Source organism: Gigantopelta aegis, chromosome 10, assembly GCF_016097555.1.
Source record: "Gigantopelta aegis isolate Gae_Host chromosome 10, Gae_host_genome, whole genome shotgun sequence".
NCBI lineage: Eukaryota > Metazoa > Mollusca > Gastropoda > Neomphalida > Peltospiridae > Gigantopelta > Gigantopelta aegis.
The window spans coordinates 20004460-20027238 of NC_054708.1; the positions used below are offsets into that span (position 1 = coordinate 20004460).

The 22779-nt window shown below is 39.5% G+C and overlaps 1 protein-coding gene across 1 annotated transcript in view; it reads left to right on the top strand.

Moving 5' to 3' along the window:
- The window catches only part of LOC121383128 (galactoside alpha-(1,2)-fucosyltransferase 2-like), a 58123-nt gene that overhangs the window by 7408 nt on the left and 27936 nt on the right, over nt 1-22779 (top strand). The window lies entirely within an intron of this gene.

Consider the following 22779-nt stretch of genomic DNA (forward strand, 5'->3'; position numbering starts at 1 on the left):
GTTACCAAATCGAGCATTGTTATCTCGAGCACGCTAACCTCGAGTACCAGGCTTATGTTGAGCACATTTTGGTGTCCCTAGGTACACTTTGTTGGTTTTTTCCTCGAAGTATAACAAAAATTACCTGCTTTGACTATTGCTTTTCTTTGCCATTGTATATATGTGTGTGTGCGTACATGTGTGTGGCGTGTGTGTGTGTGTGGCGTGTGTGTGTGTGTGTGTGTGTGTGTGTGTGTGTGTGTGTGTGTGGCGTGTGTATATGTACACTCACGTCTGTATTAGTGTGATATGATATATGTACACAAAACGATCATATTACGATACTGACACCCCGGTGTATGTTGGTGATACGACACAACTTACTTCGCTATCTTGTACCTGTCATTTATACTTTATACCCACACCCGAGCAGGCCAGGGGTAATAAGAAAATAAAGACTTCGTGTGTTCTTAGTCCGTATGGTCGTATTTTGTTCCAGGTTCGTCGGATATGCATGCATTGAAATACCTGGCATTCTAGGCCAGGCGGCCACGTGGTATTGTTTAATGTTCAGCCCGGACTGTTTGTGAACCGCACCCCCACCAATTGATCGGGTGATGTTGAAAGAAAGTGGGCTATGTCGCAACACTCGACGTAAAGACTCATATGACACTTAAGTAATGTTTGATGTGCGGATGACGAAGAGGTTTTTTTTCTTCTTCTTTCTCTCTTTTTCTTTCTCCCTTCCCCCTCTCCCTTTCTTTGGTTAACCAGTGCTTTACGACTGGCATATGAAAGCGAAAATTTATTTACAATATTCTTTGTTGTACAGTACCGGTAGGATCTATCAATCCATCAACCCATCCACCCATCCATCTGTCGATCTATCTGTCTGTCTATCTATCTATCTATCTATCTATCTATCTATCTATCTGTCTGTCAGTTCATTCCTCCGTCAGTCTGTCCATCTTTTTATTTCTCCCTAATCATCCATTCCTTTCTTTCCCATAATGGGGAGGGAGGGTGGTGGTTCGAACGAACAATGCAATATCAGGCTATTCACAAAAATGTCCAGAGAAAATATCGACAAAACAGTTCATATTCGAATCGCCCCTGACTATATCGTTGACTGTTGTCAAGTTTGCAAACACATATGTTTGGCATAATTTATATCATCGACTATTATGTTTATCTCGAGCCACGGATATCTCGAGCTTGGTGGTTCGGTCAGTTCAACATCGAGATACCGAAGTTTGACTGTGTATATATACACAGTAAAATACCCTTATAACGATAATGATAATTAGTTCGTTATATCAATAGTTTGTTGTACACATTTGCATAAGTTAGTTATTAATGTATAGGGAGATACAACGTGACTTTACGATCAGTTCGTTCTATGCAATAGTTCGTTCTAAGCATGTTCGTTGTAAGTGTATTTAACTGCAAATAAATATATAAAATATTAATATATATATATATATATATATATATATATATATATATATATATATATATATATATATATATATATATATATATATATATTAATAAATTCAAATATCTGTTTCGTTAACAACAGTTACGCAAAAGTGTACATTTCACAAGGCTTGTGCAAAACCCGATCTGCGTCGATACTTTGGAGTGTCAGGTGCATCATGGGAAACACATCCGCATATTTTTTACGTGGGGTACTCCTCACAATATGCCTATAAATGCTCAGCCACTAATATAGAAATTACACTTTAATATTTGGGGTGGGTTTTTTGACGAATGAATGAATGAATGAATAAATGAATGTTTAACGACACCCCAGCACGAAAAATACATTGGCTATTGGGTGTCAAACTATGGTAATGCAAAGAAATAAAGTGATGATCAACATCAATATAAAAATTCAAGATTTAAATAAAAACACAGTGTAAAGAACTGTGCAAAAATACAAATATCACAGATAGATACTGACTTTTACTCAAAATTTCAATTGTATCTCGAAGAAAACAAGGGGATTTGTGCTGTATTGGCCATTCTTAAAGATAATGTTACACTCTTGCACCACGGTGAAGTTACAGCACGCGCAGGGTGGGTTTTTGTTTGTTTGGACGATGACAAGATTACGACCACATCAGCGCGATAGAGCAATAGGCAGACTGCAGTTACCATTTACCATTTACAGATTGTAGAACAGACTCCAAGCAACCAACTCGGCAGCAGACTTTCCCAGAAGTGGTAGACCGAAAGTAACAACAGCCCGTCAAGTTCGCCAAATTGTGCGTCGCCACTTGAAGACTACCTGCTACTGTAATAGCACAGAATACGATTAGAATTAATGTAAGACATATCAGTGGTGATACAGTACGTCGTAGACTTAACCAACGAAACCTAAGATGCAGACGACCTGCCATAAGATGCCCACTGACACCAGCGCATCGACAACGTCGACTTCTTTGGGCTCGACAGCACATAAACTGTCGAAATCAACAGTGGAGAACTGTACTTTTCTCTGATGAAAGTCGGTTTTGTGTTGATGCATCAGATGGAAGGCTAACAGTTTGGCGGAGACGCAACGAACGCTATAGTGATGCCTGTATCGTAGAATGGATATGGGGTGCCATTGCACTGAATAATCGAATTGTACCCGTCTTCTTTCAAAATATTGGTCAGGGAAGGGGAAGCGGTAAAAATGCACAACGATACATAAACGAAATTCTTCCAACACCACGTGTTGCCGTATTTCCTTCGTCATCCAAATCACGTGTTTCAGCTAGACAATGCGCGTGCGCATTCTGCCAGAGCAACACAACAATTCCTTCAGCACAACATAATAACACTGATGCCGCATCCACCTTGTTGTCCGGATCTGAATCCTATAGAACATCTGTGGGATGAAATTCAGAGGCGACTTTGTCACTAAATGACCTTCACCCAGACCAACTACAGCTGCACAACTTCGAACAAGTATCCAGCAGGTGTGGAATCAAATTCCTAGAAACTTTATAAATAGATTAATCAACTTTATGTACAGGAGATGTTGTGCTGTGATTGATGCACATCTTACTGACATTCTACAAGAGTTCATGCATAACAATGAAGCAATTAATCTTGAAAATCGGCATAGAATTATCACATTATTATTAACAATGTTGTATCTGTTCGTGACAATAGATTTGAAAAATCGTAATGAAAATTATTCTCGGAATTCTATATAAATAAAAAATATTTAATTCATATTTCGCGGGTTTTTTGCTGTTCAGTATACATTGATTATGGTTGAACCATCAAAGTAATACTTATCTGAATAGCGAGCAAACGCTTTTTTTTTGCCATTAAAATGTACTTTCAATGTTTATTATTAAATGTTTGTGTCTTTTCTACCGACTACAAGAACTATATTAAACTGCTCACAGACTACGATTTACCCACAGTATGTTACAATTTATTTGCATATTTAAAATGGTCATAATAAACTGCAATATTCACATGTGTAATGACTTATAAATCTTGCATGTATGTCGTGTGTACGAACACCAGATGTCCACAGCGCCACCTGTATTTGTTTGCATTGCTACTACTAGTACTAAAATATAATATTTCAATTAACTTAATATTTCATTAAAGCTGCAATGACTCTTTGCTATCCTATGATATACTTCACTAATGCAATATACAAACAGAACTAGTTTGAATAGTTATGTTTTCGTTGACAACCGATATCGACAACTACCTATGTAGCTCATAAGTCTTAAACACGAAACAGGTAAATAGGCCAGACAATCTAAGACAAAAAATGGCCTAACCCACCACAGATTGCAAGATTTTTAAAGTGACGTTTTTTTTTAAACCTTGGACCCACCTAAGTAACATAGTAAAATTCTACTCAAAAATAATGGGTGGAACATTGTTTATTTTCAGTTTCTAAATGTATTATTGTGTACCTTTTTAATAACAACCCTTATGATATTTGGTATCTAAGAAATGGAAACTCATTTGATTTTACATAATTCATGGGTGCTGAATCCAAAAATAAATGTTGCCAACTGATCTTTTGATTATTTATCTTTAAAAATTCAAGATGGCCAGCAAATATATACAAAAACAAAACATCTGATATCCAGGATTTTATATGGGGTACATTTATAATATTATAGGCTATTTTTATGTCTTTTGTATCAGGTAATTAATATTTGATACATCTGTGATGTTTAAATTAACCAGATTACAATAATTCCAAGATGGCCGCCATGTGAGTATTAAATCCCAAAATGTAAAATCTGTTTTTAATTGGGGTACGTTTATTATATTAGTGATCATTCCTATTTAGTTTATATGTGAACGAATTCACTCCTTATACTGATATGATGTTGTAATCTCATTACAATAATTTCAAGATGGCCGCCATGCATTTATCAAAGCAAGAAACAATTACATGTATATATAATTGGGGTACATTTATACTATCATTGGCCATTCCGAAGTTTTTTATGTGAATTAATTTATATAGTTGTTATTCTAATGTCTTATCAATAATATCTTACCACATCAGATGCTTAAGAGATTTAGTGAAGCAAGTGATGATTTCAATGTCAGATACTCAGAGATTTAGTGAAGCAAGTGATGATTTCAATGTCAGATACTCAGATATTTAGTGGTGGCAAGTGATATAGATTAAAAACTTCATTTACTGTAGAACAATAGTCCTTAGAATAAAATAATCATATTTAAGAGTCTCAGTATGGTATTTTTTCACATCATTATATTACAAAGTCAGTTACCAATCAATCTTCCATCAGATCATCACTATTTGCACAAATGCCTCTACAATCACTGCATGCCATCATGCAAGGCAAACCAATACTGCGACAACTGCAGCGCTTGTTGGCACAACCCCCTTTGCAAGAACACCTCACAAGTTTAAGAAGATACTCTGGTGCTGCGGCCAAGTCTGAATGTATGGGGATCATCCTCCCATCAGATATTTTCCAAACCCATTCAAGAGGATCCAGTTTGTGTCCTTTCCATTCTTGAACCTGGTGAAACACACGGAGACTATGGTATTTGGTAGCTGAGGATGTGGGTGAAAGAGCAATTGCAGTGACCCAAGCAGGGGAATTGGCTAATGCATTGCGATTTCAACTATGTGCATATCCAGCAGCACTGTTTGAATATAGACATAATTTGTTACCAGCAAACAAGCCAGTATTAGCTTCATCAATTTGGGCCCTGTCACCTTTAAATGCTGTCAAACCAATTGGAGACATCCAGTATGTACTTGATGGCGGTACACTCTTACAAAGGATACCATGGCAATTGAATGAAACGTACGAAAACATCTTTGACCGCTACACCAGTTATGTCAGTAACAAGTATTGGAAGGCCATTGTTGTGTTTGATGGCTACCAAGATGGTCCTTCCACAAAATATGGTACGCATCAAAGGAGAGGAGGACATCAGGGAATGAAAGTCTCTATCACAGATACAATGACTCTTTGTTTCACGAAAGAAGACTTTCTAAGAAACAAGGAAAACAAGCATCGGTTCATTGATATGATTTGGAGGAAGATTGGAACAGTGTGGTTGTCAAGTGATTAATGCCAGTGGGGATGCAGATCTACTCATTGAGAAGATAGTTGTTGGGGTCACCAGTAAATCTGAGACTGTACTTGTTATTATAGCAAGAATGCAGCGCACAATCTGTTTTTCATGCCAGAACCAAAGAAAGGTTCATTGAATCCAAGAAAATGTCTGAATATTAGAACCGTGCAAGACGTGTTTGGTGAAATAGTTTGTAAAATACTAAGATTAGTAAGGTTTCAAGAAAAGTTAGCTGTAACCAAATCTTCCCTTCACCCACGTGTTCTTTCACCCACATCCTCAGCTACCAAATACCATAGTCTCCGTGTGTTTCATCAGGTTCAAGAAACAAACTGTATTATTTGCAAACATTACGCAATTATATTAATGGGACATTTCTGAGTTTGCTGCAATTTTTAAGATGTTATTGACTAACAGAGACTTTTTGACGACTGTAATTACATATCAAATATATTTTGTTTTGCATAAAATATCAGTGGCTGTATATTAAACGTGTTTCTGATCGTTCTAATATTTGTACTAGGTTAAATTTCATTTCCTAAACAATATTTTTTTCGTACGTTCGAAATTATTTGAAGACAAAATCCAGTTTGGGCTTCTTACAAATAGTAAGACGACCAGAAACACATTAAATATACAGACACTGATATTCTAAACAATTTTTTTTATTTAATATGTAAATTTAATCATAGAAATATTTTATTAGTCGGAAACATCTTACAATGAAAATCTTGTATGTATGTATGTATGTATGTATGTATGTATATATGTATATATATATGTGTGTGTGTGTGTGTGTGTATATATATATATATATATATATATATATATATATATATATATATTAAAATGACAGGATAACACATACCACGACCTTTGATATACCAGTCGTGGTGCACTAGCTGGAGCGAGAAATAGCCCAATGGGCCCACCAACGGGGATCGATCCCAGAACGACCGCGCATCGACCATGGAGCGGGCGCTTTACCACTTTATCTACATGTCCACATGTGTCGCTCGAGGTGCTTGCTTCGCAATATCGAACCACCTTTGGTTAATCCATTCAAATGATTCTTTTTTCTCTCTTTCCAACCAGTGCACCACGACATGTATATCAAAGGCCGTGGTATGTGTTATCCTGTCTGTGGGGTGGTGCATATAAAATATTCCTTGCCGCGTTAGAAGTTAGAAAAAAAAATATATAGCGGGTTTCCTCTGATGACTACGAGTCAGAATTACCATATGTTTGACATCCAATAGCCGATGATTAATTAATCAATGTGCTTCAGTGGTGCCGTTAAACAAAAACTTTACCCAATCGCCGCATCCACGAATATGTACACGAGTTTTATATATATTAAAATGACAGGATAACACATACCACGGCCTTTGATATACCAGTCGTGGTGCACTGGCTGGGGCGAGAAATAGCCCAATGGGCCCACCAACGGGGATCGATCCCAGACCGACCGCGCATCGAGCATAGAGCGGGCGCTTTACCACTGGGCTACGTCCCCCCCCCTCCTCCCACCCTCCGAAAAAAAAGAAGAGAGGATCGGACTATTTAATAATAACGAAAAAAAAGGTAGTAAAATTTTGAACGAAGGTCTAAAAGTTTAGAAGTCCGATCTATATGTCCACGTGTGTGACCGTGTTAAGGCCGTTAAGGTGCGAAGCTTGTAGGGACGAAATGGGCTGCATCCCGTCAAGAAAGACCCTAGAATGACGGTCATTAGATGTGAAAGGTGTAGTGCTGTCTAAAAATACAGTTCTTGAGAAGCCAGATCCGTCTTAACAAGAGAATATCAGACTAGGGTGTAGTCCAGTCGTTATGGGTTGGTATAGTGGTGTGGACGGGTCCTGCTCCGGAGAATACGAGATGGTACCAATATGAAACAAAGTAAAGTCCAGAAAAGAGTAGTAGGGGTCGACCCCACTTCTTATTTCTTCTTAGAGTGGGGCAGTCAATCTTCCAGTGCTGCTAGGACATGCTCGGGCAGGTAGAGACTAAACGTGAACAACCGTGGCGTTCTGCAGAATGGCCGTCATACGAGTCACGGAAAAACTTGTTGACAAATCAGCCGAAAAAATGACGTGGAGGCAAGGAATCTCGCTAAAAAAGAATCCAACATTGTGGTGCAAGATGTAGAAACGAGATGCGTTCTAGCTTTAATCATTTCCAGTGACCACATTCATCCCAGTAGATTTCAATTTCAACATATTTTCGTGCTTATATCCATTTAAGGTTCAAACACGCTGTCCTGGGCACACACATCAGCTATCTGGGCTGTCTGTCCAGGACAGTGGGTTGGTTGTTAGGTGTTAGTGAGAGAGAAGAGGGTGTAGTGGCCTTACACCTACCCACTGAGCCCTTAAGAACTCTCTCTGGGTTTGAGCCTGTACCGGGCTGCGAACCCTGTACCTACCGGCCTGTAGTCCAATGGCTTAACCACGACGCCATCGAGGCCAGTATCCCAGTAGAAAACTCCATTTAGCTGACAAAAACAACACCAATGGAAGATTCCCAAGTGGATAAAGTTAGAGTGAAACGAGTCTGTGATGTTGAAACTGAGAAATACCCTCTAAAATATACTAGAGAACGTATCCATAACCATTACTTCTCGGAGGTACGACCGTTTTCTGAACCATACAAAATGTATTTCGTTGTAGTACAAACATCAGAATGACTGGAAATATTTTCAGGGTCGTACCCTGATCAAAATCCTGGGTGTGTGTGTGGGGGGGGGGGGGGGCGCACTACTTTTTATAAACAAATGAAACACTATATAAATTAAACCCTGAGATGTGTATGCCATTTTCTGGAAGGAAAAAAAAGTGACTTTGGATGTGCGGAAATGGATAATCTAATTACAAAAAACACACACAAAAAACCGGCTTTAATAGTAAAAACTAGGGTCTGTCACTTTAAAATACCTTTTAAAAACTTCTTTCATCCGATACGTGTACAAGTGTAATATAACATAATGATACAGCATTTTCTGTGCTGTTCCAGGATAAAGTGACTGGATGCAGCGATGCATAACGAAAAGATCGCACCACAGCAGATTGCATTAATGTTCTAGTTTTGACAGGGAAATATTTTTAGACGGGTCAATATATGGTTGAAACCCAAAGAAATTGTAACAAAAGCGTTCTCAATGGTTTTTGGTCCTATCAATGGTGGAGAATAACATATAAAAAGTCTACCAAGGTCTGACCCCTCGAAATTGTTTTTTTCCAAGATGGCGTCCAAGATGGCCGCCGTTATGAAAAAATAGACATATATCCCTTATTATCAATTGTACAGCCAATGTTTTGGTGTCTATACCCATGTTTTTGGGGTCATAGAAACCAATGGTGCCATCAAAATTAGTGTCATGTGTCTGGGTCAACTAGAAATCCAAAATGGCGTCCAAGATGGCCACCGCGACAATGAAAAAGGCATATCTTGGTTATCAATTACTCTAGAGCCATAGTTTTGGTGTCTACACAGTGTTCTAGCTAGCAATAAATAGAGGGGCGCTGCGCCCTGCCCCCGTTTTGTGCCGCCCTGCCGTGTTTGTTTCCGCACCGCTTTCCTCTCAAAGCGTGTACAGTGTTGTTACGAGTTTAAATTCCCAACTAAAAACACGTTTGACAATGAAGGCCGACAGCAGTAACATGATATGTTTTTTTCTTTTCTATTGTTAGTCGATATGACTGCAGACGAGCGGTCTTACAAAGCTTGAATGCGAGGTAATCCTCACACCGTCACGCACATAACCACACACCACCTAGCAAACACCTAGTTGAAAGCAGACCATCATGATAAACTTCGACAGAACGTCAAATGCGAAATTTATTTTGATAAGTAAATTTTTGAAAGTAATTGTTGCCTTTGCAAATACCCAGACCAAGATACATATAGTTTTAAAACTACATTCCCTGGAATATTTTTATTATTTAAGCATATAGAACAGCAAATCCAACGGGCGTTTTAGCTGATAATAAAACAGGTGGCGCGTCACTCGTCAGGGTCCATATCATGTTACTCGAAAATATATATATATATATATATATATATATATATATATATATATATATATATATATATATATATATATATATAACGTGTGCGTGTGTGAGTATTAAAAATATATATAGTGATGACGGCTCTGTACAGGACGTCCCTACACTGCACGGTTCTGCACAGGACGGTCTATAGTATACGCTGCAGTGAACGGGTTACCAGTTGTTACCAGTTGACGTTTGTCTACACGTGTACTAAGATATGGGGGGGGGGGGGGGGGAGTCAGTAATAATAAAGAAAATATATGTATACTGTGGATAATAATCAATAAAATATATATGTGCATATGTATCGTCAACGTCCCCTGTTGTTAGAATTTGTTTTCAATTATTATATTCGATCTGCAAAAGGTATGCAACATTTTTGTGCCTCTATTGTAGTGAATAGTGTTCATAATACATTCATAACAGTTGTAAATAATTTTGAGTATATAAATTTTGTTAATTTAGAATCAATTCATTTAAAAAAAAAAAAAATTACAAACTATGCGCAGGTATGGACGTAATGCCTATCAGTATTGACATCAAGTGTGAGCGGTGTGTGTTGATAAAACGCCGACCGGACCAGAACGCTTGACAAATTGAATGTTTCCTTTAAAAAAAATTGAATAAATTAAGTGTTCGGCAACTGTGCATAATTAAAAAACATATATTTTTTCATGTAGTTGTCGCATTGGTTTCACTACGCTGGCTTAACCAGGTCAAAAACAAAGCCATGATTTTGAAAGTGGAACACTTTTGACGGGCTCGTACCGATCTCGGTTTTCATTGGCTTATCACAAGTATAGAATTCCCCAACAAGAGATCACGTGAGATTTCGCAGTTTTTGAACAAATTTAACTGTCTTGATTGAGGGGTCGTCTCATATCTCCAAAACATATTTATATCCATAGAGGTATGGTACAACGCCTTTTCAGGGGTCGGTGAGTGGGGGATTTTGACAGTGGCCAGCTGTTGGCATACGCGTCACATGTAAGGGGGTTGTTACTAATTACGTAACGCTCTAGGGGTAGAGGAAGAGGGTACTGTGTTCGATTTACGTAACATTTTTCAAGACTATATGTTATTTTTATTCATCACTTAGACCTAAAAAGGTGTGTTTTTTTGGAAATGCGCGGTCAGTCTAGGATCGATCCCCATCGGCGAGTATACAAAAAGACCATGGTATGTGATATCCTGTCTGTGGGATGGTACATATAAACGATCCTTGCTAAAAAAAAATGTAGCGGGTTTCCAAGGCGCGCGTGCAGGGATTTCAGCAGGGTTGGGATTATAGACTGTGTTGAGCGAAGTTTATATGGGACCATGCTCCCCCCACCAAAAAAAAAAAATACATTTAATTTTTTTTTAAAGCTTGGGCAAGTAAGGGTTTCGACCTCCAATACCCTCCCCCTGCACATGCACCCGATTCCTCTCTAAGATTATATGTCAAAATTACCAAATGTTAGACATCCAACAGTTTTATTTAACGACGTACTCAACACATTTTATTTACGGTTGTATGGGGTCGGATGATTATTAAATCAATATGCTTTATCTTTGATGTCGTTAAACAACCCACCCCCAACTTTACCCTTTCCAAACGAAATAATATTTATTTGAATTTGTCGATTTTAACACGTAAAATTAAGAAGTGAAAACGTTCATTGTCTACTTTAGTATATATTTTATTTTTAAAATATATACATGATTAATGTGTTACTAGTATACAAACTAAACTTTGAAAGCTCTACTAACACTTTATAAAATATCAATTCTGAAATAGGAAGGTACGACTGTCGATAATACGTTGTCAAGATCAAACCGGTTTTAACTAAAGACTCTAGTACCGTATCCTCAACCGAACGTTCTTCGTACAGCGCAAGATTTCTCTTTTTAATTTTTTGAGACGAACCCTACAATTTGAAATCGGCAAACGCACGTGTTAACTGAAACTGACAACAGGCTGTCGTTTGTGCTTTGCCGAGCTATGGCGGCACAGGCGACAAATCAAGCGTATACGTTTCATAGCGAACACACACGACTTTTTTAAAAGTGCATTTGAGCTTGTATTTCACATTTGTACATGGTGTTATAATATGATAACCAGAGAATGTAACTTTAACTGATGCCAGTAGTCCTTATCAATGAGACATTGATTGCATCTTTATAATATGGCACAGAGTAAACTAGCAACACTGCTTATTTGGTCTATGAAGGCATAACTGTGTTTTGTTAAAAGCATGTCTACAAAAGCTATTTAATGAAATCTATCTAGACCTTGACATGCCTTGACATGCCACTCACTCGCGTAAGCCCCCCAGAGGTCTTGAGTGATCTCATCAAACATTGTTCAATGACGAGGTCTGCACTGAGTCCTGCCCAAAACTTATTGCTACGACGAATGACATGGTATCCCTGTTGGAATCTTTCGAACAAATCTGGATGTCGTGTCTCAATATGCAGACTTCAAATAATTGAAGTGGGCTGCAGCTGCGAAGATTGGCAAGCATTCGGACACTGTCTGAAGGTGCATCTGCCAATTGCCGGTGCGATCTGCTTTGATTAGAGACGTCGACACGTTCACCATTTCCTGATAATTCAACCACAGATGACTGGTTTTTGATCTTTCACGAAGACCATTCCTCTTTTTGTCAATAGCGGTGGCCAACTGTGCCAATGTCTCTGATGTTTTAGCACTGTCCATGGTCATCTTTTCTTCAATCAAAGCTGTGTATATGTCTTCTGCTCTGCTAAAAAGGGGACTCAAGTCTGGTTCTTCATCGACGATCTCTGTGACAATCATTTTATTCAGGCATTTGTTCACCAACAAGTGTCCTCGAAATGCACGCTGGGCCGCCTTCCCACTCATCGCATTTTCTCCGTAAATTTCACCTAGCACACTGTTCAACCCTGTACCTGACATGAGTGTGCCAATCGCCCCAAGCAAGTTAATGAAGGTATAAAACGAACCAAGCATGAGCACAATGGTCTTCAAGTGGTTCCTGTGTTCGGCAATGATTTCAGCGGCCTTCCAATAGAGCGGTTGGTCGAAGGTGATGACAGGCGGAATGTGGTTTTTGAACGCGATGTCACATATATATTCCAGGGTGGAGAGAATACATGTCATATCTCCAGAATACATGTCTATCATTGGCAAATATGTAACTGAAGACTGACCAGGGTGGTCCATATCTTTATGCAGAACATACATCATTCCTTGCCAGCTACGGAGGGTTTGTCTAAAGTTGAATGAAAGTTCCCACAGGATGTCAACTCGCTTATCACATTCAAGCAGTGACAGACATTCTTGAAAGGTGATATCCTTGCAGGCCTTTCTAGCAAAGCGGTATTCCTTAATGCCAACTTTGGATTTGTCAGTGATGTTGATTTGTGACAGTTGTTTCCTCTGAATAACACGACTAACTTTCTGCCCGAGCGTCAAGGCAGCCACCATACCCATTCCGTGGAAAGTTCCCTCCCCATCCAATGTTATGATATTATGATCTACATTGTCAGCCGCGAACAAAACAGTCATTCCAAGAAGGTCTGGAATGATTTACTCTAGAGCCGAGTCAGCCGCGTTCTTCTCGAATCTTTGGACCTCATCATATGAAGAACCAAACCCCATTTCATGCAGTGTGTCATTGAGAAATCTAGAGCAGTACATGTGGTGTGCTTGGACAGCTAGGCCAAGTTGCAAAGGGGCAATCACAGCGCGGGGTCTAACGGCCTGAATGATAGTTTGCCCAATGCTGGCAACTTTCTTACTCGTGTTCTTCCCAACAAACATGGAGTTTAACAACAACTGCAATGTGTCTGGTAAGTATTCTAAAGCAGGATCAAGTTTGAGTTCATCTGTGCTTGGGTATCTTTCCATAACAGTAGGAACACATATTTTAATGTCACTTTTGATGAGCCGTGCCGCTGTTTGAATGATTGCTCTCTTTTGAGAATCCTCATCCTCAACCTGTCTGTTTCTTTCAAAATGCGCTCTTAGGATATGGGATGTTTTTTCTTTCATAGTGACAATGTCATGAAGTCCTTCGCCTTCAGCGATACAGATAGAGTCACCAAATTGTTGTGACTTCAGCCACTGTGAACTGTACGGTTCAGAATCACTATGAGATAGGAACTCATTCATTTTCTCCTTTAGGTCAGACATTGTTAATTGCTCTTCATCGTTTTTCTACAAGATAATCACACATTTTCTGAAATGCCTGGGCCTGGCTCTCATTCTTTGGCCGCCCAGATTTCCTCTTCTTTTCTGAGGGCACATTCTGATATTGCAGGGGTATATTCTTTCCATTCCGGAAATGAGAACTACAAAGACGATGATATATACAATCTGCTGCATGCAAGTCACCACCATAGAATTCGATGCGTCCTTTTAACAACACATGACCGAGGCTGGTGAGACGCGACCATAACGACAGTCTTCTTTTAAAAATTGTTATCAAGTTGAAACCGTCAAGTAAAAGTTGTTTGATTACTTAATATAGTTAATAATCGTGTCGCGCGACAAAAAAAATAGAAACAATTCCTATCGGTATTTTGTCGCGCGCTCGACTACATCAATCTATCGCGCCGTACGCGTGCGGGTTGGCATGCAGCAATTGAAATCAATGGTTTCTAGAAAAAAAAAAAAAAAAAAAAACGTCGCACGCGTCCGGTTAGGATGCAGCTTTAGGATACAGCTTTAGGATGCAGCTTTAGGATACAGCTTTAGGATAAGCTTTAGGATGCAGCTTTAGGATACAGCTTTAGGATGCAGCTTTAGGATACAGTGTACAGACGCGGGTCCAGAAAATGCACCCGGTCAGAAAAAATAAAACAAAATATAAATAATTAAAAACAAAAACAAAATGTAATAATAATATTAATAATAATATAATTTAAAAATATAATAAAATAAAAAATACCCCACACACCCGCCCAAAAGAAAAAGAAAGAAAAAGAAAAAAAACCTACACAATGAAAATAAATACCAGAAAAACACCGATGCACCAGGCATGGCGAAAGCAAGTAGACATTGGGGGAGTGGAGGGCATTTTGGGATTGAGGGCGCAAAGCAACATTTCTAAGGGGTTCGGGTGTATGCTTCCCTGTAAAATTTGAAAACTAGATGTCCTAAAAACTAGATGTCCTGAAATGCACTTTCGTGCATTCTACAAGTAAAAAGTCATCTCTGCCTTAAGATTTACTATCAATAATAGTTTTTGATTCAGTACCCCCCCCCCCCCCCACTCCGCCGTAACCTGTGCACTCGATTCATTATCTTTTTTTATGGTGTCAGGGCCCATATTTTCTAAGCAATCTTAAGCCCTACGAAATCGTAAAATTATCGTAAGCTATTACGTCACTATGGCGCGTTTGCTGTATTGACGTCAAACCCTACGATGGTTTTACTATTTCGTAGCACTAAGAGAGCTTCGAAATTATGTGGTTCCAGGTGTGGAACACAAATAAAGCAGTTGCATCCATTACACCATATTTATCTCCCAAATGCCCAGAAAATCGCATGCTCTGATAAATGCTATAACTTTTTTTATTTGAACACCCACCCCCACAGGGGCGGGAACGTAGCCCAGTGGTAAAGCGTTTAGCTTGGAATTCGCTGTTCGGTCTGTGATCGAGCCCCGTCCGGTGGGCCCATTGGGCTATCTTCTCGCACCAGTCAGTGCACCACGACTGGTATATCAAAGGCCGTGGTATGTGTTTATCCTGGTCTGTGGTATGGTGCATATAACAGATACCTTGCTGCTAATCGAAAAGAGTTAGCCCTTGAAGTGGCACCAGCGGGTTACCTCTCAATACTCTATGTGTGTCCTTAACCATATGTCCAACGCCATGCAACCGTAAATTAAAATGGAATGAGTGCGTTTTTAAAGCATTTCATTCCTTTCGTTCCACCCCTAAATGCCCCATCAAGACACCATAGTGTATGTCCCACTGTTCTGAACTCGCTTTGTCCGGCATCGCCCTCAGCCCCCTGTGTCACTTGATCCAGAATAAGAAGTTTCAAGAAAAAGTTGGTGGGCCAGTCAACCATCATTTATATAGATGAGTAAATTCTCAGCGGTGTAAGCATTCGTTTAAAAAAAATCTTCTCTCTTTTGTTTTTCTTTTTCTTTTGTTTTTGTGATCATTCAACTATGATGACTATTCGGAGTACGCCAGAGATTGATGATACTCGATGTTGGTAAGTACATTTAGAAGTTTTTTCATCATAATGAATCGTTATGCTAGGAGGTCACTAGGCGATAAATAGACACATACTGATGGAAAGAAATAAGGGACCGCATGGTATTTGAGACCAAATGTAATTCACTACTAGAGTAGTAATGTCTATATAAAATACAGGATGTATTGTGGCACTGTATGTCAGTAGTATATTTTATACGTGGCTGGGACAAACGTGTGAGCGGTGTGTGTTGATAAAACGCCGACCGGACCAGAACGCTTGACAAATTGAATGTTTCCTTTAAAAAAAATTGAATAAATTAAGTGTTCGGCAACTGTGCATAATTAAGAAACATATATTTTTTCATGTAGTTGTCGCATTGGTTTCACTACGCTGGCTTAACCAGGTCAAAAACAAAGCCATGATTTTGAAAGTGGAACACTTTTGACGGGCTCGTACCGATCTCGGTTTTCATTGGCTTATCACAAGTATAGAATTCCCCAACAAGAGATCACGTGAGATTTCGCAGTTTTTGAACAAATTTAACTGTCTTGATTGAGGGGTCGTCTCATATCTCCAAAACATATTTATATCCATAGAGGTATGGTACAACGCCTTTTCAGGGGTCGGTGAGTGGGGGATTTTGACAGTGGCCAGCTGTTGGCATACGCGTCACATGTAAGGGGGTTGTTACTAATTACGTAACGCTCTAGGGGTAGAGGAAGAGGGTACTGTGTTCGATTTACGTAACATTTTTCAAGACTATATGTTATTTTTATTCATCACTTAGACCTAAAAAGGTGTTTTTTTTTGGAAATGCGCGGTCAGTCTAGGATCGATCCCCATCGGCGAGTATACAAAAAGACCATGGTATGTGATATCCTGTCTGTGGGATGGTACATATAAACGATCCTTGCTAAAAAAAAATGTAGCGGGTTTCCAAGGCGCGCGTGCAGGGATTTCAGCAGGGTTGGGATTATAGACTGTGTTGAGCGAAGTTTATATGGGACCATGCTCCCCCCACCAAAAAAAAAAAAATACATTTAATTTTTTTTAAAGCTTGGGCAAGTAAGGGTTTCGACCTCCAATACCCTCCCCCTGCACATGCACCCGATTCCTCTCTAAGATTATATGTCAAAATTACCAAATGTTAGACATCCAACAGTTTTATTTAACGACGTACTCAACACATTTTATTTACGGTTGTATGGGGTCGGATGATTATTAAATCAATATGCTTTATCTTTGATGTCGTTAAACAACCCACCCCCAACTTTACCCTTTCCAAACGAAATAATATTTATTTGAATTTGTCGATTTTAACACGTAAAATTAAGAAGTGAAAACGTTCATTGTCTACTTTAGTATATATTTTATTTTTAAAATATATACATGATTAATGTGTTACTAGTATACAAACTAAACTTTGAAAGCTCTACTAACACTTTATAAAATATCAATTCTGAAATAGGAAGGTACGACTGTCGATAATACGTTGTCAAGATCAAACCGGTTTTAACTAAAGACTCTAGTACCGTATCCTCAACCGAACGTTCTTCGTACAGCGCAAGATTTCTCTTTTAATTTTTTGAGACGAACCCTACAATTTGAAATCGGCAAACGCACGTGTTAACTGAAACTGACAACAGGCTGTCGTTTGTGCTTTGCCGAGCTATGGCGGCACAGGCGACAAATCAAGCGTATACGTTTCATAGCGAACACACACGACTTTTTTAAAAGTGCATTTGAGCTTGTATTTCACATTTGTACATGGTGTTATAATATGATAACCAGAGAATGTAACTTTAACTGATGCCAGTAGTCCTTATCAATGAGACATTGATTGCATCTTTATAATATGGCACAGAGTAAACTAGCAACACTGCTTATTTGGTCTATGAAGGCATAACTGTGTTTTGTTAAAAGCATGTCTACAAAAGCTATTTAATGAAATCTATCTAGACCTTGACATGCCTTGACATGCCACTCACTCGCGTAAGCCCCCCAGAGGTCTTGAGTGATCTCATCAAACATTGTTCAATGACGAGGTCTGCACTGAGTCCTGCCCAAAACTTATTGCTACGACGAATGACATGGTATCCCTGTTGGAATCTTTCGAACAAATCTGGATGTGTCGTGTCTCAATATGCAGACTTCAAATAATTGAAGTGGGCTGCAGCTGCGAAGATTGGCAAGCATTCGGACACTGTCTGAAGGTGCATCTGCCAATTGCCGGTGCGATCTGCTTTGATTGGAGACGTCGACACGTTCACCATTTCCTGATAATTCAACCACAGATGACTGGTTTTTGATCTTTCACGAAGACCATTCCTCTTTTTGTCAATAGCGGTGGCCAACTGTGCCAATGTCTCTGATGTTTTAGCACTGTCCATGGTCATCTTTTCTTCAATCAAAGCTGTGTATATGTCTTCTGCTCTGCTAAAAAGGGGACTCAAGTCTGGTTCTTCATCGACGATCTCTGTGACAATCATTTTATTCAGGCATTTGTTCACCAACAAGTGTCCTCGAAATGCACGCTGGGCCGCCTTCCCACTCATCGCATTTTTTCTCCGTAAATTTCACCTAGCACACTGTTCAACCCTGTACCTGACATGAGTGTGCCAATCGCCCCAAGCAAGTTAATGAAGGTATAAAACGAACCAAGCATGAGCACAATGGTCTTCAAGTGGTTCCTGTGTTCGGCAATGATTTCAGCGGCCTTCCAATAGAGCGGTTGGTCGAAGGTGATGACAGGCGGAATGTGGTTTTTGAACGCGATGTCACATATATATTCCAGGGTGGAGAGAATACATGTCATATCTCCAGAATACATGTCTATCATTGGCAAATATGTAACTGAAGACTGACCAGGGTGGTCCATATCTTATGCAGAACATACATCATTCCTTGCCAGCTACGGAGGGTTTGTCTAAAGTTGAATGAAAGTTCCCACAGGATGTCAACTCGCTTATCACATTCAAGCAGTGACAGACATTCTTGAAAGGTGATATCCTTGCAGGCCTTTCTAGCAAAGCGGTATTCCTTAATGCCAACTTTGGATTTGTCAGTGATGTTGATTTGTGACAGTTGTTTCCTCTGAATAACACGACTAACTTTCTGCCCGAGCGTCAAGGCAGCCACCATACCCATTCCGTGGAAAGTTCCCTCCCCATCCAATGTTATGATATTATGATCTACATTGTCAGCCGCGAACAAAACAGTCATTCCAAGAAGGTCTGGAATGATTGACTCTAGAGCCGAGTCAGCCGCGTTCTTCTCGAATCTTTGGACCTCATCATATGAAGAACCAAACCCCATTTCATGCAGTGTGTCATTGAGAAATCTAGAGCAGTACATGTGGTGTGCTTGGACAGCTAGGCCAAGTTGCAAAGGGGCAATCACAGCGCGGGGTCTAACGGCCTGAATGATAGTTTGCCCAATGCTGGCAACTTTCTTACTCGTGTTCTTCCCAACAAACATGGAGTTTAACAACAACTGCAATGTGTCTGGTAAGTATTCTAAAGCAGGATCAAGTTTGAGTTCATCTGTGCTTGGGTATCTTTCCATAACAGTAGGAACACATATTTTAATGTCACTTTTGATGAGCCGTGCCGCTGTTTGAATGATTGCTCTCTTTTGAGAATCCTCATCCTCAACCTGTCTGTTTCTTTCAAAATGCGCTCTTAGGATATGGGATGTTTTTTCTTTCATAGTGACAATGTCATGAAGTCCTTCGCCTTCAGCGATACAGATAGAGTCACCAAATTGTTGTGACTTCAGCCACTGTGAACTGTACGGTTCAGAATCACTATGAGATAGGAACTCATTCATTTTCTCCTTTAGGTCAGACATTGTTAATTGCTCTTCATCGTTTTCTACAAGATAATCACACATTTTCTGAAATGCCTGGGCCTGGCTCTCATTCTTTGGCCGCCCAGATTTCCTCTTCTTTTCTGAGGGCACATTCTGATATTGCAGGGGTATATTCTTTCCATTCCGGAAATGAGAACTACAAAGACGATGATATATACAATCTGCTGCATGCAAGTCACCACCATAGAATTCGATGCGTCCTTTAACAACACATGACCGAGGCTGGTGAGACGCGACCATAACGACAGTCTTCTTTTAAAAATTGTTATCAAGTTGAAACCGTCAAGTAAAAGTTGTTTGATTACTTAATATAGTTAATAATCGTGTCGCGCGACAAAAAAAATAGAAACAATTCCTATCGGTATTTTGTCGCGCGCTCGACTACATCAATCTATCGCGCCGTACGCGTGCGGTTGGCATGCAGCAATTGAAATCAATGGTTTCTAAAAAAAAAAAAAAAAAACGTCGCACGCGTCCGGTTAGGATGCAGCTTTAGGATACAGCTTTAGGATGCAGCTTTAGGATACAGCTTTAGGATAAGCTTTAGGATGCAGCTTTAGGATACAGCTTTAGGATGCAGCTTTAGGATACAGTGTACAGACGCGGGTCCAGAAAATGCACCCCGGTCAGAAAAAATAAAACAAAATATAAATAATTAAAAACAAAAACAAAATGTAATAATAATATTAATAATAATAATAATTTAAAAATATAATAAAATAAAAATACCCCACACACCCGCCAAAAAAAAAGAAAGAAAAAGAAAAAAACCTACACAATGAAAATAAATACCAGAAAAACACGATGCACCAGGCATGGCGAAAGCAAGTAGACATTGGGGGAGTGGAGGGCATTTTGGGATTGAGGGCGCAAAGCAACATTTCTAAGGGGTTCGGGTGTATGCTTCCCTGTAAAAATTTGAAAACTAGATGTCCTAAAAACTAGATGTCCTGAAATGCACTTTCGTGCATTCTACAAGTAAAAGTCATCTCTGCCTTAAGATTTACTATCAATAATAGTTTTGATTCAGTACCCCCCCCCCCCCCCCCACTCCGCCGTACCTGTGCACTCGATTCATTATCTTTTTTTTATGGTCAGGGCCCATATTTTCTAAGCAATCTTAGCCTACGAAATCGTAAAATTATCGTAAGCTATGACGTCACTATGGCGTGTGCTGTAGTGACGTCAAACCCTACGATGGTTTTACTATTTCGTAGCACTAAGAGAGCTTCGAAAATATGGGTCCAGGTGTGGAACACCAATAAAGCAGTTGCATCCATTACACCATATTTATCTCCCAAATGCCAGAAAATCGCATGTCCTGATAAATGCTATACATTTTTTTATTTGAAACCCACCCCCACAGGGGCGGGACGTAGCCCAGTGGTAAAGCGTTAGCTTGATGCGCGGTCGGTCTGGGATCGATCCCCGTCGGTGGGCCCATTGGGCTATTTCTCGCACCAGTCAGTGCACCACGACTGGTATATCAAAGGCCGTGGTATGTGTTATCCATGTCTGTGGGATGGTGCATATAACAGATCCCTTGCTGCTAATCGAAAAGAGTAGCCCTTGAAGTGGCGACAGCGGGTTACCTCTCAATATCTATGTGGTCCTTAACCATATGTCCAACGCCATGCAACCGTAAATAAAATGTGATGAGTGCGTTGTTAAAGCATTTCATTCCTTCGTTCCACCCCTAAAATCCCATCAAGACACCCTAGTGTATGTCCCACTGTTCGGAACTCGCTTTGTCGGGCATCGCCCTCAGCTGTGTCACTTGATCCAGAATAAAGAAGTTTAAAGAAAAAGTTGGTGGGCCAGTCAACCATCATTTATATAGATGAGTAACTTCTCAGCGGTGTAGCATTCGTTAAAAAATCTTCTCTCTTTTGTTTTTCTTTTCTTTTGTTTTGTGTCATTCACTATTATGACTATTCGGAGTACGCCAGAGATTGATGATACTCGATGTTGGTAAGTACATTTAGAAGTTCATCATAATGAATCGTTATGCTAGGAGGTCACTAGGCGATAAATAGACACATACTGATGGAAAGAAATAAGGGACCGCATGGTATTTGAGACCAAATGTAATTCACTACTAGAGTAGTAATGTCTATATAAAATACAGAGATGTATTGTGGCACTGTATGTCAGTAGTATATTTTATACGTGGCTGGGACAACAATGGAATACAATGGAAAACGCCACCGTGCACCGCCGGAACAATGGCCGACGCCACCAGTACAATGGGTGCATACCTGTTATCTTTCAAGGTCATGCATGTCATACCTGTTATCTTTCAAGGTCATGCGTGTCATACTTTTATCTTTGAAGGACATACCAGTTCAAATCGGTGCGTATCTGTTATCTTTCAAGTGTGTTGTAACGAGTGCGATTGGCTCACTTGAAAAGTACATTTGAAAATGACATTACTGAAAGTGGGTTTTTGAAAGGATGTATTTATAAATGTGATGCAATATCTATTTGTGTATGAAAACTGTTTGAAACCGGTTCCATTCGTCCAAATGTACCCAATCAGACTCATCCCTTTACGAAAGCGTTTGAATTTCTGTTATAAGATAAAGAAAAAGTATAATTATTTCTAGTGATTACGTTCGAAGATGAGCACTAGTGATAACAGACGAGCTGTCTATTTTAGTTGGAAATACGTGTTGCGATCGGAATGCAATCTTGATGAAACTGTAGTGAACATTTCGAATCGCTGGTTTAAGAAACGTATTGAATGTGTGATGGATGCCAAAAGTTCTTTCTGCGATTTGTCTAGCAGTTCCAAGTTAATAATTATCAGGAAAATACGTCCAACTCGTTTGTTCGTGGATGAAGTGGATATTGTTACTAACAGAAAATCTTTGGAAAATTTATTAACCCTGTGTTATTCGTTTGAAGTATGCAAACTGGTTTAACGACTATGTAAAGAAATGTGTATGGGATGCATGTTCGACGAGGAGAGAACTCACACATGTAAAACACTGTCACACGAGGATATGCTCGAACGCTACTACACGACTGCGTGGGTTGAACTGAACGAAGATGACGTCATTGGTAGATGGAAACGTCTCGTTTGTACAGATCCCGTTTTATTAA